The sequence below is a fragment of the Cibotium barometz genome, chromosome 36 (genome assembly GCF_041138505.1).
Source record: "Cibotium barometz isolate CiBa-2024 chromosome 36, ASM4113850v1, whole genome shotgun sequence".
In the NCBI taxonomy this organism is placed as follows: domain Eukaryota; kingdom Viridiplantae; phylum Streptophyta; class Polypodiopsida; order Cyatheales; family Cibotiaceae; genus Cibotium; species Cibotium barometz.
Window position 1 is genome coordinate 28,133,661 of NC_141081.1, and position 27,356 is coordinate 28,161,016.

Below are 27,356 nucleotides of genomic sequence, written 5' to 3' on the forward strand. Positions count from 1 at the left end.
AAACCATCTTTTTGCAAATTTTCTTTGAACAGTGAATTGGTTGTCAAGGCTACTATCATACATTAGGACCCAATCACCTTCTTCAATAGGTTTTGGCCGGAGTCTGTGTCTTCTATCAAATCTTTCTTTATTTTTCAACCTTGCATCTTTCAAACGAGCTTTAGCAAGCTCTACATCTTCAGGCCTCCTCTCCAGCTGCCTTATTCGCAATGCAAGGAGGTCTTCCCTGTTCAATTCTTCCACCCAGGGTAACACATTCCAAGTTGGAACTACTTCTTCAACTGGCATTACTGGCTTCTGACCATACATTAATTCTGCAGGCATATATCTGTCACACTGAGCTATGGTTGTACGGTCAGCCCACAAGGCATATGGTAGCAACCTTGGCCACTCTCGTACTCTTCCTTTGCATGCCTTAGCCAAAGCTTTAATGATTGGAGGATGTCCTCGCTCACTTTTACCATTGCCCTCAGGGTTGTAAGCACATGTTAGGGCCAATTTGATGCCAATTCTAGAGAAGAATTCTCTTGCCTCTTCAACATCTAGCTCACCCCTATCAGCTGTTATTTTCCCAACACAACCATAGTGGCAAATCACATCTTCCAAGAGAAATTTGCATACTGTTTCCGTACTCTTTGTTCTAAGAGCACGCCCTTCCACCTGATTTGTCAAATCTTCTCTTGCAAGTGCTATGTATCGCATCTGCCAAATTCCCAAAGGCATTGTAACTAGATCCACTACCCATTTGTAGTGTATGGCAGGTGGGTAAGTTGGTTGCAAGCCATCACGATGTCGCACATTTGAGTACATTTGACATACCATGCATGTTTCTACATATTGGGAAATATCCTTGTACATTCCTTTCCACCAATATCTTTCCTTTATTTTGGTAAAGGTGGCCCACACACTTCGATGTCCAACCCAGAGACTCTCATGGAATTCTTTCATGAGCTTCCCTTGAGTCTCTTTATCACATATGACTCTCTGTGGCATAGCATTCCTCTGCTTAGGATGCTTCCAGAGGTACCCATCCTTTAGAAAATAGCCATATGCTTTTCTGCGGATCCTCTTAAATTCTGAGTCAGATCAATTTTCCTGTCTTGTCAAAGTACTCAAGTATTGACCAATAAGCAACCAATCTCCTTCATACATTTCCTCAGTAAAAGACTCAAGTGCATTTGATAGGCAAGTATGGTCCCTTTTTGCATATGCAGTAGTGTAGAACTTTGTACCTACATCATCAATGTCACTAATCATCCCTTCTTCATCTTCATACCTGGCTCTTGATAACATATGTGCAATTGGGTTATCTTTTCCTGCAATATGCTCAAACTCAGGATTTAGTGACTTGATATAGGCAATCCACCTAAGCATAGCAATATCTGGAGTGGTGCAGCTTGCAATCATCCCAAGGAGTGGCAAGCAATCAGTTTCTACAAGTACAGATGCCCCAATAAGATATTCTTTTTTACATTTTAGAGCAGTGACTATTCCCCATAACTCCCTCTTGATCTGCGGATATTTTCGCTGACAAATGCTTAATACCTTTGCTCCAAATCTGATTACATACCTGTGATCATCCTCATCATCTTGTCCTACTGCCCAACCTATCCCAGTAGGACTATTATCAACTGTAACAATCACAGGCCTGCCACACTCATAATCTGCCTTTCTTAGAGTAGGTGATGATTGGAGCAAACATTTTAGCTTCCACATAGCTTTAATATGTACTGCACTCCACAAAAATTTTTGATTTTTCCTCAAAAGTTGATAAAGAGGATCTGCTACATGTGCATAATGTGGGATCCAAATAACATAAAAGACACATGCACCAAGAAATCTCCTCAGCTCTGTAACATTAATGCATATCTCTTTCATTCTTTGTATTGCATCTATCTTGGCTGGACAAGGTCGGCATCCATTAGTACTACAAAGATGCCCCACTATTAGCACCTCACCAACCCCAAACACTGATTTCGATCCAGACAAAGTAAGATTCACCTCTTCAAGCCTGGATAGAATCATATCACAATCTTTTATATGATTTGCCACAAACTTGCGGCACCCCCTCGAATCCAAATCCTCATCTTTATTTTTCTCATCACAGCCCTTTATTGGCACATCATCCAGAAAAGGCATAGTTATTTGTGGTATGAAGTCTCGCAAGACTTTATTCATTCCATTCATCATATGTGCCACTGAGTTGGTGGCTCCCTGTGGTAAGTCACACATTCTTACCAATCCCAAAAGAGTTTGCATTGTGGTCAAGTCCCTGCTTTGTATATCCAGCTGGAACTGATCATATCCCGAATACAGATCACCCATAGAGTATATAGCTTTCCCTGCAAATGCTTCTGCAAACTCATCCACAATCGGACCTGCTCCCATATTCCTGATTGTGACTTTGTTTACAGGTTGCATGTCTTGAATGAAGCGCAATGTTCCATTTTTCTTTGGCACGGTAAACCATCTGTTGGAATATGGAGCGCATGATGGCTCCAAAATTCCCATCCTGATCTTTTCTTTTAGTAATTCCATCAGCTTTGGCAAGAGAGCCTTTGGTACTGGAATCGGCCGTAGGTTCCAGGGCACATGTGGAACAGTGAAGATCACCATTGGTGCTATTATGCTTGGATCAACACAGCCTATCTCATGCGGCTGAAAAGCAAAGGCCTTCCCATGTTTTACAAGCATATCCTCAAAGCATTCCCTTTCAACTAGCAAAGAAAATCCTTTTCACCAATCTTCAGCTCTTTTAGGGTTTCCTGTGTAAACTTATGCCCAATTTTCTTCGGATCTCTGAGATTCGGTTGCATAGAGGCTTCATCTAATTTCTCCTTGCTTCCTGGTGGCAAGGGCAAGGCAACTGGTTTCACCTTCTTTGCAATCGTTTTATACTTTGTATCAACATGAGCATCCATCTCACAATTCATGTTTTTACATTCCATCCCCTTAAATTCCCGGATTATATCATATATCCCCATAGATGACACCTCTATCATCTCATTTCCACCCTGTAAGCATGCTCTTCCCATAGCAAAAAGCACATCCATAGTATCCACAAATGACACCCCATCAAGCACTCCTGAAATAAACTCATTCTTCTCCAAAAGACCACACTGCTCAAGACTTTTTTGTTCATTTTGTACATGTCGACGCATACCACGCTTCAAGTCCTTGCTTTTTACAAAGACCAGTGACCCATAGCTAGAAAATCCTTGAAAATTTGCTGAAAAGTTATTTACATTGATTGAGTCCTGCGAGAACTCATTTTCCCTTGTACCATTGGAATCCCGCTTTACAATGGCACCTGGCCAAAATCCCTCATCTCCCTGTAGTTCACGAATTCTCTGTTTATCTTTGGGAGTGACTGTGCTCGAAGAGACTCAGGGTTCCTTTCATGGTTAATGCAAACTGTCAAGAACTGAACAGCTTTCTTACCATCTTTACTCCTTATTCTTGCATATGCCGAGCCATCATCCAAAACCTTTGTTTCCATCCTCACAACTATAATGTAGGGTTACCCAAGGATGAGGGGATACGATGACATCTCCTGAACAAAAAAGTTCTGATCATCTTTCACATCCCCTATAGTTACCCTTACATTTGGACAAGCTGCATAGAGCTCTCCAGATGAGTTGTTAGCTACTTTAATCATCCACCCATGATCTACATCCATTGGCCACTTACATTTGTTGTAGAGATTTTTAGCCATAAGATTTATCTCAGACCCATGGTCGATTAGAGCGACATACGGCTCTTCCAAGTCACCTATCTTGACAAGGGTTTCAGTGGTTGCTCTTGCCCAATGGCTCCTGGAGTAATGACTCTTTGTAAGAACTTCTTTTTCATCATCCTCATCCACAAAGCGCACTTGTCGTGCCCCTTCAGCAGAGTGATTACATTCTACCACATTTTCTCTCTCTTCCCTTTGCTGTACCTGTACTCCATGAGTCTTGGAAGTGCTTGCCTCCCCTTGTGATGGAATAGATTCAATTATGGACTGCCTTTTCCTTCGTATAATATCAATTATCTCATCATGGAATTCTTTCTTTGCAATCCCCAAGACTTCCCCTAGTGTAAATTCCACCCTGCTGTTTAAAATTCTCTCTTCAAGCACCTTTTTGAGATCTGTTGCGGCTTCAATATCAGATTGAAGCTTGTAGAGTGGACTTTTCCCTTTACCCTTCTCCTTCTCATGCTTCATTTTTGCTGGCACTTCTTCCATTGATACTTCCTGTGGAGGTCTGCTATGCGGTGGAGGCATATGTGATGGCCTAGGATCCTTCTTTTCACTACCACGAGTGACCCTTTTTGATGGCCCTCCTTCCTCATTTTCCCTCTTACGCTTTTCCTCTACCTGTGCCTCATTATTCTGGCATTTTGCAATGTAGGCATGTACAGATAAAGAATCCACAGGCTCCTCCCAGCCAGTCTCAAGACGTATACAATCACTTGTCTCATGCAAAGCTTGCTTAGACACCTTCTTTGACGCAATTAATTCCATTGTAATCTTCATTCTCATAATCTTCATCATTCTCAGATCCCTGCCTTGATTGACCAGCCTTTAACCCATAGGTTGCTGCCTCAACCATAGAGATGGCATGACTAGAAGCCATATACTCAACCAGCTTTTTCATCCCTCCTTTCCCAAAGTTTGTGCTTAATGGAAGACCAGTCTCTGTAAGGTGGATTTTCCCATCTTTGAAAAACACAAGTTGATTTCTGAGGGCTTCTTTATAGCTAGCACAGTCTTTCTTTGCATGTTCTGGGTCATCACACCATATACATCTGAATGTAAACCCTTCTTTGCTTTGAGGCCTTTGCATAGAAGCCTGCCCTAATGGTAGCCCTTTTTCTTCAATCCTGGACATCTTCAATTTTAGGTCTCGCATACCCTTAATAAGCTCATCCATCGGCCCTTCTACCTTTGGGATTGCAGCAGCTGGTTTTGGTAGATACTCAGGGATAACAGCAGTTATAGGAGTTGCCGAGCTCATCACCATTTTATCCCTCCTTCGATGCCGCTTTGCTAGCATGGTGACCGCATCCTCGACATCATTCCAATCATTCTTTAGCCCCTGCTCTGTATCCTTATCCTCAAGGAGAATTTCCACTTTTTCTTGGAGATCTTTCCCAGCTGCTTGTAAGAAGAGCTCTGTTTTTTCCCTGTCCAAGGTTGTGCGCTCAATCCTTGACAGCTGGGCATAGCGCTTCTCAAACTCTCTTAGCAACTCTGTGGCAGAAATTCCCATTTTGGGTTTTGTGACCCATTCCAAGAAAGTTCGTTTGGTCACCCGCTCGGAATCCTCCATGAAATATTCATCCTTTAAAGCAAGCTTGAACTCCTCCCAATTTCAGCCACCATGTGCTGTCTGTAATCCTCTTATGCGCTCTCTTATTTCAGGAACACATACCAGCTCAAAGCTTTGAACCATATCCTCCTCAGTCACCCTGTTTAGCTCCATTTCCTTTGTGTAATTGCGCAGGTACTTTGTGATGTCCTTTTACCATCAAATTGATCCACCTTTTTCACAATTGACTGCAGTGCTTTGGTCGTGGAAATTTGTCCCCTCTCAGCAGCTTGCTGCTGTTGCATATACATAGTAAACATCTGAAACATTTGCATAACTCCGGGGTCAAAATGAACCCCCTGACCCTCAGGATTCTCAGCCATAGCTTCCCTGTGTATTTCACCACACTCTCACCCCAGCAGTTTCACGTCGGGTTCACCAAAAAGCTGTCGTGACGTGGGCGGTGTTGCTGGGAAAGCGCCGGACTTCTGGCTGTGAGAGTAGCTTCCAAAATCCCAGCAAGGAAACAAAATAGATAGCTCCTCAAGGAGCATAAGACATCACCATTTTTGTTGACATGTACATGTGCCAATTCACTTCAATTCTCGAAGCTTTGAAATTAGTATCATTCTCCCTTTCTCTTCCTTGGTTACAAGTTCATCATCACACATGCACTCCCAAAATCACACACACAATTACCATCATAATCATAACACACATACTAGCAGAGAACAACCGAGCTTCCGGATCAAGAGGTAGAAATCAGCTCAACAACAAATGCACAGCCTATTGGAGCATACCCCAAAGAAACACCAACATACTAGATACTGGTAGCTCGAGGCTGGTCATGAGCACCATAGCACGATTGGGAAGGCCACGACTCCTGGATCTTAAAGCTTCAATCACAATTAATATTTCGAGGATGCTTGAGCTCTTTGTACACTCTATGGGCTCACACCATAGCTTCCGAGGCTCAGCCAACAGCAGCGCCCTCCAAAATATTGCCAACGGATGCTACACAAATTACCACAGCAGCAAATTCACTTGAGCTCGTTTTCAGTCCATGGGCAATGAGGGCCTTATCACCAGAGTGTCCAACGAGTCGCCCTTCGCATGAATTCAACAGCAGTCACCTTCATTTTTCGGAAGTTTCAGGAGGCGTATCACTAGATGCAGCTTGATTTCCTCTGTAATTCGAAACCCTACATGGCATGAACAGAAGATATCCTCCACTTTTTTGAATCTCTGGTTCATCTGCTCTCTGGTCCTGAATTTTTTTTAACACTCCTCCCCGTTTCTGCATAATCCCCCCCTCTGCGCGGCGGTTTCTGGTTTTTTCTTTCATTTCCCATTTCTTTCCCACCAAAAAATCGGGCTTGCTTCGCTTTTGCAGCCCAAAAATTGCATTTTCCCTATTTAAAAAATATGCTTGCGCCTCCTTATTATTTGGATATTCCCCTTAAAAAAATCCATCGTTTTTTTTCTTCCACGCAAGCCGCCACCTTTATCACCCTTCTTTACATTTCCCATCTTAGGAGCCCGAATACTTGACAGATTCACCCTACGCTCCGCAGATGGACTTCCAAAAGGCACAGCATCATCAGCCACCATGATACAGTCTCCACTGATAACCTCTATAACTGTGCCTTTGAAGTTGTCATTACGAATAGCAGTTGAGTTTGATGGGGGAGGAACATAATTTATCCACAAACGCAGCCTCTCCTTGTTTGCCAATAATTCTGCATTCTTTAAAGCCTGTCTTGAATCTTCATCCAACAGCTTTGCACTCCATTCAACTACTTTAGCTAGGCCATTCTTTGAAAGCTCAAGGGCCAAATCCAATGCAACATCACCATTCGGGTAATGCAGTGAGCCTGTTAGATTACTGAACTTATCTGCCCCTTCCAAAACAATGCGCACATCTCTATGCAATGCTCGCACTTCAGTAAAATGCTTCGCCTCCCTTGCATAAGGGTCTGGAGGAACCTCCACACCAGCTGCTGATGCAGCCAACCTTTGTGCAGTAGTCAAGGTAGCTCTTGGGTGATGAGCTGCTCAAACTACTACCATCTATAGGCTCAGCCTCACCCTGACGGGTATCGGTGAGGCGAACATCTCCTGCAACCTCTTGTGCTATGATGCCAGCAGCCAGCAGCCACCAGAGAGTCTGTTAATGTAGATTTACCGTGATCCACATGAGGAATCACAGACATATTTCTAATATTATGCTTCTTGTCCATAATGCGTCTCAGCTCATCGATGGTAAACTTCACCATTTTCGCTAGCTTGATACGAACTCAAAAGGCTGATTAACAGAGCTTCACTTCCCCTGGATAGACACTGGAGAGGGGCGCCGCACCAGCAATGCAGCTTTAGAAAGAGGTAATAAGTTTGAACTCCCCTTGACTTGAAATCTTCTGGCATCAACCTTCCAGTAGCATCAGTAAAAAAATAAAATCCAAAGCATTCTGATTATATCGATTTTGAGCAAGCACAGAAATCATGGCATTCCAAGACACGATATCTCAAAAAGGGCATTCTTTCAAAGCCAATCCTTACATCATACATACTCTCACATTTCCATACATGTTGAGAAGGGCGTTCCCTACTACAAGGTCTACCATAAGCATAAAACTCCATAATTCACACCACACTCATGTACAGAGGCTTCGAGACCTGGCTCAGCCTCAGCTCGTCTTATTGAACCTCATTTACAATATGAACATATGTACTCAGGCATCATATAATGACTCAAGTCATGGCACTTAATCCCATGCATCTGGATTTGCATTTGATGGCCTCATATGGGTGGTTTCACACCATAGACGTGCCATGGCACGACAACGTTGTGACTATGTAACATTATATGGTAGTGATGTGTGTGAACACACTTAGGACCGCCGTCGCACTTTTTCCCTCACTAGGAGGTTTTTTCCCCTGTGCGTATGTACACCCTCTTATCTACTCATTTTGGGGTGTGTACTTATCTTTTGCATTTGTTCATTCTGATCCAGTGAGTTTGTGTGCTCTCGAGCTTCTCTATCTTGTGTTGCATTGTTGTAACCCTAAACCTAATTCCAACAATTGGTATCAGAGCTAGCTTCCTTGACACTTGATCTAGTAGTCTGCCTCCCTCCTCACACGACCTTATTTTTTTTGTCTCCGATTGAGATACCCTCTTAGGAGAAGAAGGTGTATACTGTAGTGTTTTGTATACAAAGTATACTTACTTTTCGAGGTTCGCGATACGATTCGGGCACGTTTTGAGCACCGCAAGGTTTTTGCAGGCGTTATGGAGAGGCGTCATTTTGGATTGATTCTGCTTGATTTTGGCTGTTTGGGCTGTGTAGCGGCAAAGATTTGGTGTGCAGCAGCATCTACAGTGTCTTCAACAACATCGAGCATCATACTTTCGCCAGTAACACTCTATTCTCTACTCTGTGTTAATTTTTCATACAGTTTATAGGTAATTCAGTCAGTTGGCAGCCATCCAAGGTTGCATTCAGTGAATACTGAGTACTTGCAGTGTGTTGAAAGATTTTGCATTTGGTAGAAAGTCATGGCTAGCAGTAGTGATGTATTCAACATGTTGTCTGCTGAGGACAAACTTGATAGGACTAACTACCCATTGTGGTCCTATATGATGAGGCATGTATTGGTTGCTAAAGGCCTTTGGAATGTGGTCAGTGGTAGTGAAACTCGTCTTGTTTCACAACTACCAGTGCAACCAAGTGCAATAGGTACATTTAAAGTAGAATCTAATACAGATGTGGCTCCTCCACGTGCACCACCAGTACCTCCAACTGCTCCTTAAATGAGATGGGATGGAAGAGATTCATAGGCACATGCATTGCGTGCACTTTCTGTGAAGCGAAGCATTATTCCTCATATTTGGTCATGTAAGACTTCAAAACAGGCATGGGATGCACTTGCTGCATTATACCAGGTGCGCAATGAAGCACATGTTGCATATTTGTGCAAACAGTTGGAGTCTGAGCACATGAATGAGGGAGACTCAATGGACAGCTTCTTGACCAAGATCATAGATTTTAAGGAGCAGCTTGCTAGTGTGGATGAGATATATCTTGATAGTACATTGGTGCCCACAATTCTCAATGCATTGCCGAATTCTTATGAGAGTTTTGCCTCTACCCTTAGACTCATGATGAAGGGAAATCCAAATGCCTTTACATTTGATGAGCTGGTTTCAGTACTCTTGCAAGAAGAGCAGTCTAGGTAAAGCAGATCTAATATGCGAGTTGGTGACCAAGCTTTTGTTTTACCAATCAGAAAGGCAAAGGTAAAGCTTCTTCGCATGGTGGCTATAAGCCAAAAATAGAATCCTCAGGTAAGGATGCAGAGAAGAAGTAGGTTTTACCCAAAAACATGATTTTGAAAGAAATTTGAAATTAGTTTTTTTCCATGGGTCTAGCGTTCCGCCCCCACCACTGGACCTTTAGAGCGCAACTTGCCTCTTACTTTGGAGTTCGGTGCAATACTGGTGGAGGAGGAGATGCGCCAGAGACGACATTAGATTGTTCAAGTGGCCACTATGCAATTAGGGTTGGGAAACTCATTTTTGGGTCTTCTCTGGCCAAATCAACCAAATCAGACTATCCTACCAAAAACCACTATACAATTAGGTTAGGAAACTCATTTTTGGGCCTTATCCTCCTAGGCATCCTCCTCATTTAAGTGTCTATTTTTTTAAAAAAAAAATAGTCCAACGGGTTTGAACAATACAAGTATCCCATAGATGACCCCATAGTTAGTATCCTACATGCCATTATGTCAGAAGTCACTTTGGCAAGCATATTTGATTATTTTGGCACTAAGTTGATTTTTTTCCAGTGCCTCACCCACAAATAGATGGCTAGATGAGATTTACAATTAATTGGAATTCAATGTGCTAAAGTCTTATGTCCACAACCATCAAGGTAAGTGGGAGTTATTTCTACCTTTGGTTTAGGTTATACTAAATGATTTGTTTTCGTCATATATTAGTAGGATCGCATGCGAAGTTTCTTTTGGGAGATCCTTTAAGTCTCTTTTTATTAGGACCATGTCTCAGATACCAACTACACCAAGAGAGTTTGTAATTTGTCAAATATCACTTGGCTAAAAAGCGCATTAGGTCTACACAACGTAGGCCAATAAAAGACCAAAGAGTTGTGTAGTTTTGAGACTTGGTGATTAAGTCTTTCTATGAATCAAGTGGGCAAGCGATGCCCAAAGTTATCTTTTAGTTTTTTTGGACCGTTTCTCAATCATCCAAAAAATCTGTTAAGCTTTTAGCTTAATTAAACATGATTAAAATATCTCAATACTTAAATACTTGAGTAAACATGAGGCAAAGAGCGGAAAGCTGTGTTGTTTGCATTGAGACAGAAGGCCTTGTTAAATAGGGCCTGAAGAGGTATAAATGAAGAGGCACATCCCTGCTGATGAAAGGGTGTAACTGAAATGAATAGTTATTTCCTTTAGACGTAGAGATGTGTCCTTTGATCAATAGATGTGTCCCTTTGAAGAGATGTTTCCTTTGGTGATGACAGGTTGTGACCCTTCACACTGGTGTCCTTTTAAGGATTAAGAGTAATTAGGATAATTAAGGATTATTAAGAGAGATTAAGTCACAATCGTGACATTCCCTCCCACTTAAAATAAGACTCCATCTAAATAAGATACTTCTGTTGAAGATCTTTGTCATTAGGCCATTTATGGTTGTAGTGAAGCTTGCACTGAGAAATATTGAAAAAGTTTCCTCTATTGTCTTGCTTTTGCACTTTATATGCTAAATTCCAAGTTATAGCATCATTCCTTAATATCTTCTTCTTTTTTAACGTCCAAATGTTGGGCTTTCTTGAACATTAAAGTGCCACATTGTCCTGGCTATTGTTTGTGCTGTATTTGACATTTTTGTTTAAATGATGAAAACAGCAAGGTATATGGGCTGATCACACTTGACTATCTTGGTGTACTGAAGCATAAGAACCACTTGCATGGTTAAATACAACACATATTGGAGATATGCACAGAGCACCTAGAGAACCTAGGAGAAAAGCAACATCATGAGACGGAGGAGAGAGGAGGGCTGATGCGACCGTTTTTTTTCAAAGGTGACAAACTGTTTTAGTTTTTTTAAAAAAAACTTTTGCATTGGGCTGGCTACGTTTGCATTACTGGAGTTTTTTCTTTCTTTCTTCTCTCTGGGCTAGCCGGGGTCGTTTTGCTACAAAGGCCCCCCCCCCCCCCCCCCCCCCCCCCCCCCCCCTCTTTTTTTTAAGGTCGGTGCCTAGCTTGGGCACTCGTTTGCTCTTCTTTTTGTTGGGATTGGGCGCCTGTTTTTTTTCGTTTTTTTGTTTTTTGTTTTTTGCTGGTCGGTGGGTGCTGGCTGGGAAGGCTTTTTAAAGCCTTAAACTATAAGGCTTTAAAGTGTTTAAAGTTTTTTTTTTTTTTTTTTTTGTGTAAAAACTTTTAATATTTTGCCATATGGTTACAGAGAAGGGGGGTGGCCGTTTCAGCCCTAGAGGGCCCGAAGGCTAACGCGTGGGAGTACAAAAAGGGTCCAGCACTAGTTAGGCAAAGCCAAAGTACCCGGTGAGGCTTACAGCTAGCCATCGTTTTATTTAAAAGAAGAGGCTTACTGCATATTTAGGGGAAATCACAAATTAGGCAAAACTGAGCATTTTGGGAAAAATTAAAAGGGGCATTCTCTCTTGCTCTTCTATACAACTCTTGCTATACCTAATTCTAAGGTTAATTTGTTGGTTTAAGGTTAATTCTAAGGGGCCTTTTATGCTGGCTGCACACAATTGTTTGTTGGTTGTGGACATCCTACAGGTTGGAGTTTGTTTGCTCTGATACCAGCAAACAAACAAACAATTGTGTGCAGCCAGCATAAAAGGCCACTCCAAGGGAAGCCATCTTTTCTTGCACACTGAAGGCCATTTTCATTTTCTGTGTTCCAAGGATTTGGGCAAGCTTACATCTCTGCTAGTATTGAAAAAGAAGAAGATGAAGAAAAAAACAAGGTTTGTCACATGGTTTTGTCCTTGGGAACGCAGCTATTGGTGAAGGAGGAGATACAGTTTGGGCCTACAGGCCAGAAAACACAAAGTGCAAGGTGGGAAAAGCTAGGCGATCTGCTGTGTGTGAAAAACGCAGACTGTTGGTGTCTATATAAATCAATGCAAGCATTAGAAGTGCTGTCCAGACCAAAGAGTGTGTGCACGAACTGTTCCATTTAGTTTCAGGGCACAATTCAACCTCACAGGTCAAGAAAAAGAAAGCAAATATACCTTCAGGGTGGGGGTCCTTTAGAGGGATCCAATCCAGTGTACTCCTCTCTCTCTCATTCTTTCTCTCTTGTAAATTCTGGTTTATGGACTGCTCTAATCAAGTACACGAATCCTACTCCAAGCTTTCGCATGTGTCAGTCAAACCTTGCCACCTTTGAAAACTTTGTGAAGATGTTTAAAGACTTTTGTTTCTACCCTAGTGTGGTGTTGTGTTATCTAATTTTCATTTGGTGTCTTTGTGGTGTTTAACTCGAAGTCCCAGAAGCTTGTATTTGTGGGATATAACTCTCTTTCCAAAAGCTACAGGTTGTATGACCCAAAGCGGAACGAGGTTGTTGTCAGCAAGGATGTTGTCTTTGATGAGCATGTTCCAGCTTCCATTGTTGATGAGCCACCACTTCTTGGAGAATGATTCCTAGGCTATTGTTCCAGTTAGCCAGCCTCGGTCAGTTGTAGAGGTTGAGTTCAAGATTGGAGATGAGTCCCAGTAGTAGCAGGCGGCTCCACGTTCTGTTTGAGTACCAAAGTGGTTGTTGGACACCATTCGGGAGTCAAGTGTTACAGAGTATCCATCTGAGTGGACCATAGAGGATGAACCTCGAAGATCACAAGAGTTCGTGATAAAAGTCAATCAGAGGAGTTATTACAGGTGAACTAGGCTTTGAAAGCCATGCAAGTGGAACTTGAAGCCATTGAGAAGAATAACACTTGGGAGTTGGTGCCGCGGCCGTCAAAACGGTTAGTCATTGGTGTCAAGTGGGTCTATATAAGACTAAGTATACGTCTGATGGGTTGGTGGACAAGCACAAGGACCAGACTTGTGGATTATCCTTTATGTGGATGATCTGATTCTCACTGGAGGTCATGTGGAGCACATGGCTGTGACGAAGGCTGCCTTATCAAAGGAGTTTGAGATAACGGATTTAGGCTTACTTCATTTCTTTTTGGGATTGGAGATTTGGCAGACCCAGAGGGGGTTCTTTGTTTCTCAGCAGCGGTATGTTTATGAGTTGCTTGAGGCCTTTGGGATGGAGAACTGCAAGTCTATTTCTTCACCGATGGACCCGAATACCAAACTTACAGTTAATGATTCTTGTGAGCAGGTTGATGCCTCCTTGTATCGGAAGCTTGTTGGTTCATTGATTTGGTTGCTGAACACCAGATTGGACTTGAGTTTTCTAGTGGGGCTGTTGAGCTCTTTCATGCAAACACCTTTGAAGATTCATTGGGACACAGGATTGTGGATCTTGCAGTATCTGTAGGGTACAAGGGATCTTGGACTCTTCTATGTTACTGGAGGGGAAACGAAGAATCGAGTTAGACTCCGGGGTTGGAGTGACTCAGATTGGGGAGGAGATCCAGACATGAGATTTACATCAGGCTACGGATTTACCCCTTGGCTCAAGAGCTATTTCTTGGAGCAGCAAGATGCAACCAACTATTGCCTTGTCTTCTGCAGAGGCAGAGTATCGGGTTGGTTGTGGTGCTGCTTGCGAGGTTGTGTGGCTGCGGAGGTTACTTGGCAAGATTGGGTTTCCATAGAAGGAACCCACGGTCATCTTGTGCGATAACCAGAGCTGTATAGCTATTGCTCGGAACCCGGTCTTCCATGCCCGGACCAAGCACATAGAGATACAATATCACTTTGTTCGTGAGAAGATTTTGGTTGGTGACATCTTGCTTATCTATTGTTCGACGGAGGACAATGTAGCGGGTCTCTTCAAGAAGTCTTTACCTCAAGCGATGCTCTGTCAGCACTCCAGCTCACTAGGGTTGGTTTGACATCCAGGAGCTGAGAGGGGGTGTTAGTAGTCATCTCCTATCTGTACCATATTACTCAGTAGGGAGTGAGGGACTATGTTGTGGGTGTGCCCGCCCAATTACGAGTAGTCTCCATTTTTTCTCATTTTCCATGTTGTTTTCCCAGTTTTGCTATTCGTGGGGGGGACTATTTCAGCTGGTCGACTGGTTCTGTGTTGGCCGACTTTGCTTGCTTCTGGCCGATTGGACTGTTTGCTGGCCGATTGATGATTATTCAGTCGTGGGCATTTTTTGCTGCTGTCAGCCTGTTTTAGGCTGGCCGACCAGCAGCACAGAATGGTGTATATACCACCCTTGCCCCCGCTATCAACCACGGTTATGAACAACACATTAGAAGAGGAATATTGCAGGAAAGTGCATGCCTTACATGTACGAGTGATTGGACTCAAGGAGACAGAGAGCCCAGAGAATGATGCTAAGGAGTAACAAGTTATGTAAAACAATGGGCATTGAGGCAACCAAGCATAATGCAGCTTGGCGAGTTGGCAAGAAAGTCATGCCAAACAGTGTAGCACAAGAGGAGGGACAAGACGGGATAAACAGGAAAGTATGGGATCGAGCACTCATTATGCGATTCCCTAACATAGAAGCAAGGAAAGAATTCTTGGCTAAAAGGCCTACACTCAAAGGGAAGGGGGTTTTCCTTGGCGATGACCTCACCCTCAACCAACTAGCACACATGAAGGAATGCATGCTCAAGATCCAAGAAGCAAGAAAGGAAGGGAAGCTTGCATACTGTAGAGAGGGGCGTGTATTTATTACAGAAAGACGCGCTAAATGACAGTGTGAGAGCCATGGGACCAGCCTTAGTGTTGCAGTATGGAATTGTAATGGAGCTCTGAGGCTTGATGCAGGTTTGTTTGAGGAGACATTCAAAGGGAGGGATGTTATTTTCTACACAGAGACACATCAATGTTAAAACGGGTACCTTACCTATGGTTACATGATATAGATGGGAGTCTGCTTATCGTCCATGCCAATGGTCAGCGGGTAGCACTAGAGGAACGGGAGGGGTTGCAGTTCTGTTCAGGAGTGAACTAGGACATATTATCCAGATAGTATGCCACGATGATGAGGCTCGTTTCATGTGGATTAGAGTCAGGGCAGAGGAAGCGAGAGATGTATACATTGCCATATGTTATTTTGCTCCATCCACCTCTAGGTTTGCCACCAGGGACAGCCCCCCTACTATGCATTGTATGAGGACGTTATGGAGTTCTCAGGGTTGGGGGAGGTTTTGCTAGTTGGAGACTTTAATGCTAGGACAGCCAATCGACAGACACTCTTTTTTGATAGCACATATGACATGTTCAGAGAGATGGAGGTGGAGCATCTTAACATCGAGAGAGTCTCACAGGACAGCCGCATGTACGGAATACGGAGAGTATTGTTTGGCTTTAGGAGGAGCGCATGGCTTGGCTGTATTTAATGGTCTTTCCAGATGGCCTCTTTCAGGAGATTTCATGTGCTATCCTATGCAACATGGTGCCAACATAGTAGCCTATGTACTAGCTCCTCTATCTCTGATACCTCATGTACAGAATCTTACAGTCTCGGCTTGCCCTATTGGAGTAGCTGCAGATCATGCATACCTCTCTTTCTCCCTGGACTGTCACTACTCCACGCAGCCTGTCAGACATAAGAGATCGAGGCATCCTAGATACCACTTCACTAGGGAGACTGCCCACATCTATACTTCCCAGGTATTTCTTGCTACAGCTGATTTAGACCCGCATGTGCCCATGGAGGATCTCACTATGCAGATTGCAGTTGCCTTGCACTCATCCGCCACTACATCCTTTCCTCATTCTAGTACCAGATCCAGGCTACATTGGGGGCCAGTCCTCAGAATAGATGGTATGACGAGGAGTGCCGCGAGGTGAGAGCCCGCTTACAGAGGGAAGTGCCTTTGGGAGTCACTACTCATAGGCAGTCGCGCATTGTCTTTCGTCGACTCATACGGCGAAAGAAGAGAGCATTCTTAGCTCAGCTTGAGCAGGACTTGTATCAGCTATTCCTGGGGCACGATTCTAGAGATGCATGGAGACTTTTTCGAGAACAACGCCCACCTATCCCCATTACCTCGCCAACCATTTGGGGTCAGTTTGCCACTGCTCTTTACCAGGTGCCTGACCAGCCTAACCTCCCAGATCCACCGGAGCCTCGGCCACAGGCCTCCTTTTTCTTTCAGTTGAGCATGGTATATGATGCTATTGACAGGATGAAATCAGGGAAAGGTCAGGACCATGATGGCCTGCCTAGTTGCGGAGCATTTTATATATGCGAGAGATTTGTTGGCACCCTTGTTGACTCATATGTTCAACAGGGTTTTGTGTGAGGGCTTTCCGGCTAGTTGGAGAGATAACACCATTGTGCCCATATTGAAGTCTGGAGATCCCACAGATCCCAGCAACTACCGTACCATTATGGTCGGCCACACCTTGCCAAACTATATGCATCTATTATCGAGCATGAGTTGAGTATTTGGGCAGGGACTCAGGGATTGCGAGCTCCAGGCCAGGTAGGTTTTAGCATTGTTTGACAATTGTGGGACTAAAGTTGCAGCGGTCCAGGGCATTTTATCCACAAACACATGGCCAAATAGAAATATACAATCAATTGGCATTTCACGTTCTCAAATCATACTGCCATGACCTGCAATCGAATGGGAACAATACCTTCCGGTAATCCTAAACGATACTCACTCATCGGGTATTGGCTGGATGCCGTATGAGGCAGCATTTGGTCATCGGTTCTCATCTCTTTTGATGAGACAGGTGTCACCATCCCTTGAGACCAATAAAACCACTGAGACATTCTCGAAAATCAGGAGTCTAACTGTGAAGTCCATCCCATAAAGGAAGTGCTTCCAATGCTTAAGAGTGGTCATCACCCCCAAAAGCTCTTTGTCATACATTGAATAGTTCTTTTCGGTGTTATTTAACTTGCGGCTGTAATAAGCCACTGACCTACCATCTTGTTGTAAAATAGCTCCAATGGCAAGGTTACTGGCATCGGTAATCACCTCGAAAGGATCATCCCATGATGCCAACTTCAAAACTGGTGACTCAACTTTCTTCATTGCATGGAATGCCTCCTCTAGAGCCTTGCCCGCCGTGACGGACACTTTCTGATGAGGAGTCTTCACGCTCTTGAGCAAGTCAGTGAGAGGTGCTGCAAGGTTAGAAAACTTGTCCATGTGTGTGCTGTAGTACTGACAAAGACCCACAAATGAGCGGATTTCCTAGTCTGTAGTGGGAACATCCCAATTGAGAATGGCATGTACCTTTTCAGGATTGAGGCTAATACCTGATGAACTGATGATGTATCCCAAGTAATGGATTTCCAGTACTCCAAACTCACTCTTCTTGGCATTGATAAACAACTCATTGTCCTGCAAGAGTTGCAAAACCTGTGCCACATCTCACTCATGCTGCTCTGCAGTCCCTGAGAAGATAAGGATGTTATCTAAGAAGATGAAGACGCATTTGCCAATGAGATCCCGAAAAACCCGAGACAACATTTTGTTGAACGTCGCTGGTGTGTTGGTGAGTCCAAAAGGCATCACCACAAATTCGTAGTGGCCGCGCTTGGTCCTAAAGGCAGTTTTTGGAATGTTGGCCTCGAAGATCCGAACCTGATGGTGGTTACTCTTAAGATCTATCTTAGAGAAAATTTTTGCACCATTGAGTCGTTCTAGGATGTACTCTATTCTGGGCATGGGAAATCTATTCTTAATTGTTAGCTTATTGAACGCCCTATAATCCACACATAAGCATGCGGACTTATCCTTCTTTTGGACAAACAGAATGGGAGTGGCAAAAGGGGAGGATGACGGTCGGATAAATCTAGACCGGAGTAGCTGGGCTAATTGCTACTCTAGCTCGCTCTCCAATGCCTTAAAAAGGCGGTAGGGGAACTTACTTGGAGGTTCTAAACTAGGAACCAACTCTATGCGATGGTCCTCAGGTCTATTGGGTGGGAGGTCGTCTCACAGCATGGTGTTGTATTCAGACAAAAGACCAGCCATCCGGCTGCTCCATTGCGGGTGCTATTTGAATTGCATTAGACTGAGAGCGGAGTAACGCACGCTCTACTCATTTTCTAATGGCCCGTTGGGCCTGAATGTGGGAAATGAGTGGAATTCCAGGAATGCTCCGATCCCTGCGAATCATGATGAGCTTAGGTAGCCTCGAATCAGGAATGGGTGCATACTGTCTAAATCATTGGATCGCGAGGATCATGTCACACCCTAAAAGAGGGGAGACAATGAAATCCCGCTGGAATGTTGCCCACTGAACTTGAAACTCAAACTCTTGAGCTTTATGAGAAATATGTGTACGTAGACCAAGGGTAAACCCGTCCACATCTAGATGATAAGGAACCAAGATATAGCTCATCTTGTTTGCCAACTGTGGAGAGATTGCATCCTCAAAACTACCCTTGTCAAATAGGACAATGAATTGCTGTCCTCTTGCAGTGCCATAGGCACGAATGAGAGCCTTTGTCTGTCCCTCGGCCTCACCCTCCTGCTTATCATCAAATACCACTGGTGGCATTGAATTCAAAGCGGGCAAAAGCTGAATAATGGCATTAGAGGCCAATGGGGGAGGTGTGGATGGGGTTGCTACGGTTGCTATTGTGGAAGTGGATGCCTTAGCAGACTTTTCAGCCGGAAACTTAGTGTAATCTCTCTTCCCGTGTCCCATAGCTTGACAGAAGAAACAACGGTTCTCTGTCCTGTACCGTCAGTGATGCCCTCCTTAGCTTTTTCCTCGAGAGTCTTCTTGGGCATAGAATCCTTCTTATTGTCAGATTGACCATGAGAGTTTTTTCTTTTGGTCCTTTTAGTCTTTGCTGTTTTGAGCCACCTTACCCTAGGTAGATGACTGTTGGGTAGATGACTACTGTTGGGGCTTAGGGGTAGATTGTACCTGCTATGGCTTACCTCCGTTCAGCATCAGTTCTTGATTTTGAGCGAGTGTCAGTGCCCGTGCATAAGTCTGAGGCTCAAAATTCCTAATTGGGTACCTAATGTTAGTGTCTAAACCTCGAATGAACTGCTTGAGCTTATCTCCTTCCAATATGCCCAACTGCTGGGCCATTGTAATAACCTTGTTGAAATAAGTTAAGACAGGGGAACCACCCTGAGTGATTTTGTAAAACTCATCCTCAAGATTGGTCATGTAGTGTGGTGGAAGAAAACGGGCTTTGAGTTCAGCCACAAAGGTAGTCCATTGAAATTGGAATTGGCCTCTGATGGGGTTTGTCTGAAGTTGTGACCAATGCTACCACCAAGTAACCGCCTCCCCAGTGAGTTGGGGTGCTGCCACATGGACTTTGTCTTGTGGATCTGTAATTTTAGCTAAAGGAAAATGTGCTTCGAATTGATGAATAAATTGAGTAACAGCCGCATGATCACACTTACTATCATATTTACTAAAATTTGGAGAGGTTCGTATGACAGTGGTGGTAGGGGCGGTGGAGGACGAGGAATTCGGAGCCGGTTGGGGGAGGGATGCTAGAATCCGTGCCATTGTCTACTAATGCTGAATTTGCATAGCCTCTCGGTCAGCAATTTCTCGACGGCGGTAGTCTTCCTCATATTTGCGTATGGCTTCCTTATCTCGTTGTTCCTCCACACGTCTTAGTTCTTTTTGTTCTTCATCCTTTCTTTTTGCTTCTCCATGTCTTTCGTCGTCTTTTCTTTTTGCTTCTTCACGTCTATCTTTGTTTTTTCTTCTTTGTTCCTCCTTAGTGAAGAGGATATGTGCTAGATCTGAGATGCCTTCTTTGGGCTTCTCTTTTTTTGCTGCTGCAAGCTGCATCTTTAGATAATTTATTTGCTCCATCATTATTCTTAGGAGCTCTTGTGTGCTTGGCAGAAGCGTACTTTCTGTTGGTGTGTTGTGTTGGAAGCTTTGTGCCTCCAATACTTCTTGCTGGCTTTCTTCTTGATGTGATTTCTCTCCCGACATGGTGGAGGCCTGGGTGTTTTTTGCGGACTGCAGTATTACCATCCACCGGATGCTCTCACTTCGCTAGGTAGCCGAGTTGGGTCACCAACCTGATGCTCTAATACCAGTGTTACATGCACTGGGGTTGATCGTGATAACGCACAATAGGGCCGCCTTTATACCTTTATATGGTGAGAATCTTTAGCATCCAATTCAGAGATTAGAGAGAGAAGAGAATGAGAGAGTGAAGTAGATGACACCTTATTGGGTCCCAAACGCCCAGTGAAGGGCCCACCCTGCAAGCAGGAGTATTTGCATATATTATTCTTTGGAGAATGCTGTACAATGCTTGAGTAAGCAAGCGATCTGAATGCCCAACGCAAGGACGAGGAAGACTGTACGTCGGTGGAGTATCCACCAATCCAAGGCTCTGCCGAAGACTCTTCGGGCCACTGATGCAAGTCCAGATAGCTGGAGGACTGTACATGCTGGCTGAATGTTGAAGAGGATCTTCCTTGATAGCCTGGAGATGATTGGATGATTTGCTGCTGCTTGATCTGATGTTGAACTTTGCTGAATGATGAATGATGGAATGGGACTGATGCGCTTGCTTTTATATGCCTTCAGGCTGCAAGTCGGTTGCATCATCTATTGTCGGCCTGTTTATGGGACAAGAAAATGCCTTTTTTCAAGGCGCATAATCTCAATATTACCCTTTGCTGCTGGCCGACTAGTAGTGCTACCTGACTGCATGCTGAGTAACATTTTATACTGGCCGACCAATGCTTGTAAGCATTGATGATGTTAGCCGACTGTATATTTGCAAGATCTTTATGCTTGGCCGCCTGTTATACAAGCTGCCGACCTGTGTTCTTGCTCTCCATGAAGCCTAGAAGCTGGCCGACATTGGCTGAATAGGCTAGCTGGGCTAGCTATGTTGGCCGACATGCCTAGGAGAGATGGCATAGGGTCCTTAGATCCATATGCAAGGCAGCCCCCATGATGGGGTGCCTTATGGCCTAAAATGCCTGCTAATGCAATGCCCAATGCTAGGGTTGACTCTACATGCACTATCTGATGAATTCTTTAAGTGGGTTGAGAGGACTAACTGACCTCCAAGGCTTAGAGGCTGACATATGTAGCTTGTGTCTGGCTGTCCCTGGTCTAAGGGCTCACATACAAAATGTTGCACTGATGTTCATGCCAATGCGTCACTGCGTACCCCAGTGCAGGGTGCACGTGACACTGAGGTGCCACTATGATCTGGTGATAGCCACTTTTAAGATCGATTTGTCTAAAATAAGCAGCTCCTCCCAGTTTATCCAAAATATCATCGATGTGTGGAATAGGAAACCTGTTCTTGATGGTGATCTTATTTAAGGCACAATAATCCACACGCATGTGATATGTGTAAGCCCAGCGGGGCGTGCAGTGACAGACTCAACCATGTGTCCAAGAGATAAAGATATAGAGAGGGGAGATAAAGATATATAGAGAGAGAGAGGGGAGAGAGAGAAGAGAATAGGGATCTTGCACAATACACCACACTGAGCGGGGAATAGGACCCACCCCCTTTTAGGAATTTATTAAGGAACAATGCACGAGCACGCTGGCCAGGATCAATACAAACAATGAATACAAAACAAACAGATATGCCGATGTAGGATATCCAAGTCGATGTCGAGGCACAAGATCTCTGATGCCGAGCACAACACGGGGATGACCCACAAGTATCTCTCACCGGGCTTGTACCAGATCCAAATCCAATGAATCCAAGTCCAAGTCCCAATCCAATCTCCAAGTCCAAGTTCATATCTAAGTCAAGTCTAAGTTCTAGATCCAAATCCAAGTCCAAGTCCAAGTTCATATCTTGGGGCGATAACCTCCAAAACTTTTTGGCCCGGCTCAGTCTCTTCTTTCCAATGGTGCCCTTGGCTCATGGTCAACCCTGTTTGACTTTTTGCTTTTTCTTGCTTTTTGACCAAGAATGGTTCTTTTTCTTGCTTTTTGACCAAGAATGGTGCTTTTTCTTGTGCCAACTTCATGAACCCTGGTTCCATGCTTTCATCAATCTGTCCATGTGTCCGGGCATGTGTTCCATCATGTGAAAAGGAGCTAGGAGGGACAAATAGTTACAATACAAACCTTCCTTCTTCTGTACCAATAAAACTGGCGAACAATAGGGAGAAGAGTTAGGGCGTATGAGCCCTTTCTCAAGCAAGTTGTTAACTTGTGTCATAATCTCCTCTTGTTGACTGGCACTTACCCTATAAGGTGGCCTATTAGGAGGAGAGCTATCCTCAGCAGCATCTTCCAAAATCTCGCCACATAAGTCTGCACAGACTCACCCTCTTCCTGCTTAAGCCAATCCCATTTCTTCTTCACATTCTTAGCAAAGTTTGGCGGCAAAAACTGTGCATAAAACTTCCTCTTAAAATCAGAAAATGAAAGAGCTGCAGTGCCATTCAAGAATTTAGCCATCCACCAATCCTTGGGCGTGTCCTTCAAGTGCATGCCCACATGTCTCAACTTAGACCTCTCTGTGAAATCTCCATCACAAAAGGCTATGTCAAATTGCCTGACAAATGCAAGAGCCTTTGGAGTATCCATTTTTCCATGGAAATTTTGAAACTTAACATCCTTATCTCTCGATTTGAATTCTCGGGTCTTCTTCCTACTGCGTGACCTGTCAGGAGAATCAAATTTGTCTCTCTTATTCCTAGAATGAGAAGAGCCTTCATGCTTGGAATATCCTCTTTTGCGAGAAGCATAATGAGAATGAGAGGTGGCTGTCACGTGCACACCCATCAGGTGTACAAGTGACATGGCATCATCAAGCATCCATAAACATCAAGCAAGACATGTAAGCATTATTCAGGCATTTTTTAGCATATGCAAACATGTGTTTGGGTCTGTTTAGCACCAACATCAGCACATTAGGCATCATCAGCATTTAGAGTAGTTATAACATCAGGTCGGGGCTGTTAGCACCAGCCGACAGCAATTTAACAGTAGCCGACAGCCTTTAAATGCATTTATTGCAAGTCGTGAGGTTGTTGAAGGCAGCCGACTGCAGTTAGCTACCTGACCAGCAGTAGTCACCCATATATAAGCAATCACATCACTTCAGCAGGCATCATCTAAATCTCTTCAGCGTTTTCCTTCCTAGGAGACAAGGGGTACAGTATAGCATACAGGCAGATCTCATTTCTCCTCAGCTTTTTCCATCCATGGAGCTAGAGAGAAGCAGATCAGCAGTATAGACAGCATAATCAGCATTCAGTCCGTCTCCTACCTCCTGCATAGAGGGAAGCCAGCATTCAAGTGGTGAACCTCAACATTGGAGCAAGGAACATTCAGTCCTCATCATCAGCATTTAGCCTATCCCTCTCATCCCGAGAAGGATCTTCATCTAGGACAGCATCATAGATCTATTTAGATCTCATTGTAACCCATTCATCTAATATAGCTGCATTGCATTGCATTGACACTAATTGTCTATCTCTTAAGCATCATTAAGTGAAGTTCAGCTTAGCCTAACGTTGATTATTATGATCTATCCTCGCATGTCATAGCAGCATCCTTAGACTCCCCAGAGTTTGCATAAGTGGCATGATGAGAAACATTCTTCTTCACCTCTCCTTTGTCCTGCAAATAAGACATAGCCAATTCCTTGGGGTCCTAGTATCCCAATTGGGTAGCTATGGTCTCAAAAGCCTCACCATCTGCAGTTCTCTTGTTCTTAGATTGCAAGAGCCTCTGTACATCAAGATCTTCCTGTATGGCCCACAGTGCTGTAGTCTTATCACGATAACGCCCAACCTGGCGTTCCAGAGTCTCCAACTCAGACAATACATCGGGGTGTGTTATGTACTTTCCTATGCACCTCATCTTGCATCTGCATCTGCTTGTCGAGTGTATTTATCACATGCTCATCATTACTCTCATGCTTAGTCATGATTGTAGACCACAAATATCTGCCAACACAATAGTTGCGCCCAGAACGCTCTATTTGCTACCCTCGATGATAGTGTCTAGACTGCAGGGTACAACAGTGCCCCTAGTGTCAGGAAGGATCTTAAAGTCTTTCCACATGCTCACACCTGCCAAAACCGAAGGTACCTCCTTTTGGAGTGCGACAATAAGACGAGGGCTACCTCAGACCTTCGTGGATAATGACTCTTGTACAGCCATATCCAGTATCATAAAAGGATTTATCCCACAGACCAGAGAACCGAAGTTCTGATACCACTGTCACAATACAGAAACGTGTGCACAGAAAAACTTAACCCACACATATCATCATGGAAAAATACATAGGCATCTGGCAACACATGAACATGCTTTAAAACCATTGAAAAGAGAGATAAAAGTTTGAACAAGACACAACACTCCCTCACACCCTTTCTCCACCCCCCCTTAACCCCCCCCCCCCCCCCCCCCCCCCCCGCCCCCGCCCCCGCCCCCGCCCCGAGGTATCTTTATTATTCCTGTACAAGAAAACGGGTGCTCGAGAGTAAGCACTTTGCTAGGGCTGGCACCAGATACATCCAGAATATCATGAAAACAAGTAAAGCATATGCTTGAGACTTCAGTCTCAAGCCTTCCAAGAGTCCTCCGGGCACATCCATACTCTAGTACGTCATCGCACCCGCTAGCAGTAGAGCTGTCATGAATAACCAGCCATGAAAACCTTAGCTCTGGCCACCAGCACTCCAGAAATTGCGAGAAATTGCCCAGATTAGCAACTCGTGGAAGCTAATCTTGGATGTAGAATGCCCATGCTTGAGTAATGGCCAAGTTTCATTAAAATTTTGGTCCAACTGATGTGAACACTCAAAAAGCTGTCTGCCCAAATTTAAATGTATGTGAACGCCTGCACTCATAAACCTTAGTATAATAAAATATAAGCTGTAAATTGAGTTTGGGGTCACTTACCACCTGCAAAACACTTAAGGTCACTGCCTCGGTCCCAAACAGGTGTGCACACATGTGTCCACAGGGTTTCCAGGTGTCCCCGGAGTCCATGGACAATCACATGCAGAAATACCAGACATTGTCCAGGCAACTAAAACAAGTCATTCATGCATGTCACAAATGCTTTATGAACAATATTCTGGATTCCATCTCCCAACTTATTCATCTTGTATCGAACCTGTCTCGGGCACCGCCCATACAGGTACGAGAAATGGTCAGCAGGGTGTCCACCCTTCCATGAGACTTCATCACCATGCCAGGAACTCTCACCAGGGTAGCTACCCTTCCATGAAGCCCTTCCACATGTACCAAGCCATGCCAGGAACTCACACTAGGATATCAATCCTTCCATGGAGTCCTTCCACATGTAATAAACCATGCCAGGACTCACACCAAGGTATCAACCCTTCCACGGAGTCCTTCCACATGTACTAAACCATGCCTGGAACACACACCAAGGTCTATGCCTACCCTTCCATGGTGTTCCTCCACATGTGTATAGTCAAGAATATGACAGCACACGTCCAAGTAGAGTAACAGAGCTAGGGTATAAATCCCATGGGGCTGGTCAGTGTCAGCAAAACCCAAGGGAATGGCAGCCGCGTGAGGGTTAGATGCCATTGGCGCATACCAAGGAAGGCGCTTGGGAAAACGGTTTTCAGGGGGTAGAGCAAGGATGCCATGATCAACTTTGGGAAGGAGACCATTGTAGTGTTAAGAAACAGAGCATGAAGGCAAGGAGACAAAGCGGAACAGATGCACAAGTCTCACCACTAGATCTGGAGTGGAGTCAGAGACATGGCAAGGTTTTCAATACAAAGGTTGCTAGGAAGGAAGAATGACAAATTTGGGAGTCCAAGAGGAGACAAAGGGATGATGAGAGTGATGCAAGGTCAAAGGTTGGAATCCCATCATCAAGTTTAATAGGAGGTCATATGCACACATGGACATGGTTGTTTTTCAGGCTTAATCCTGATAAACAAAGGTTTAGCATAGTAACCAGGCCTTGATATGCATCGGAAGGTATTCTTTGGGACAGGGACCATGTCGGCCAAGCTTATGAGGTGTTGACATCATTGATAGATTTATTTTTCCCATGGACTGCCGACTAGCACAATCGGCCAGTTGGGAAAGGCTTCCAAGAGCTTAAAAAAGATTTGACATTACTCATTTGTAAACCATTTGACCCCCTTTTGGAGCAAGTTAAGAATTAGGCTTTCTAGGTCTTTATATTTCATCTTTTGCAAGGCCAGAGGCCCTAGGGTTTGTGCAGCCCTATGGAGAGTTTTGTGTACTCTATAATATACTAAAAATACAACCATCTTCTCTCTCTTCTCTTTGTCTTTGTTGGTGATTTGCATCGAGATTCCTATTCAGTTGCTTAGGGCTAAAAGAAGACACAGAGCTTCCGCGCACTTGTCAAGATGGTTGGCTTTTCTACAAAAGTCGATGTTGTCTCGAAGCAATTTAGGGCAACTATTCCCCATGATGCCCATGATGCCATCAGTGGTGGACATAGAAACATGAACTCACCGTTGGAGAAAATCAAGAGGCAAATCTACTGGCACAGAATGAGGCGGGATGTGTTCACATATGTGCAACATTGTTCAATTTGTCTAAAGGTGAAAGCATCGCATGGGAAGAAAGTGGGTTTGTTACAACCATAGTTGTTTCTCGTACCGGTACGAACCCATTCGTACTGCACGGTTCGTACGGTACAAGTTTTTTTTTTTCACCCCCGCAACCCCAACCCCCCCCCCCCCCCCCCACCTTGAGAAAAAAAATCCAAATGCTAAAAAAATATAGAAATCTTGCTTAACAAAGATCCCAAATGTCCGCAATACTTCGCAACTTTCGTGTCCACTTAGTATTCCATATGGGGTTGCTGAGAGACCTAAAAAATCTGGCAAGGTAGACTGGTAGTGTACACATGATTGGTAGGATGAGAGAATCTTGCTACATCACTTGGAGATCCTTGGTATAAGTAGGCTAGACAGTCAGATCCTCAA

The 27,356-nt window shown here is 44.1% G+C and overlaps 1 protein-coding gene across 1 annotated transcript in view; it reads left to right on the forward strand.

The window, feature by feature from the left end:
- Window positions 1–11,863: 11,863 nt before the first annotated feature.
- LOC147617728 (pentatricopeptide repeat-containing protein At5g27110-like) overlaps window positions 11,864–27,356 on the forward strand; it is a 59,306-nt gene continuing 43,813 nt past the window's right edge. Inside the window, exon 1 of the mRNA XM_086775979.1 lies at window positions 11,864–12,630. The gene's annotated coding sequence lies outside the window, so the exon portion shown is untranslated. The remainder of the gene's footprint in view (window positions 12,631–27,356) is intronic.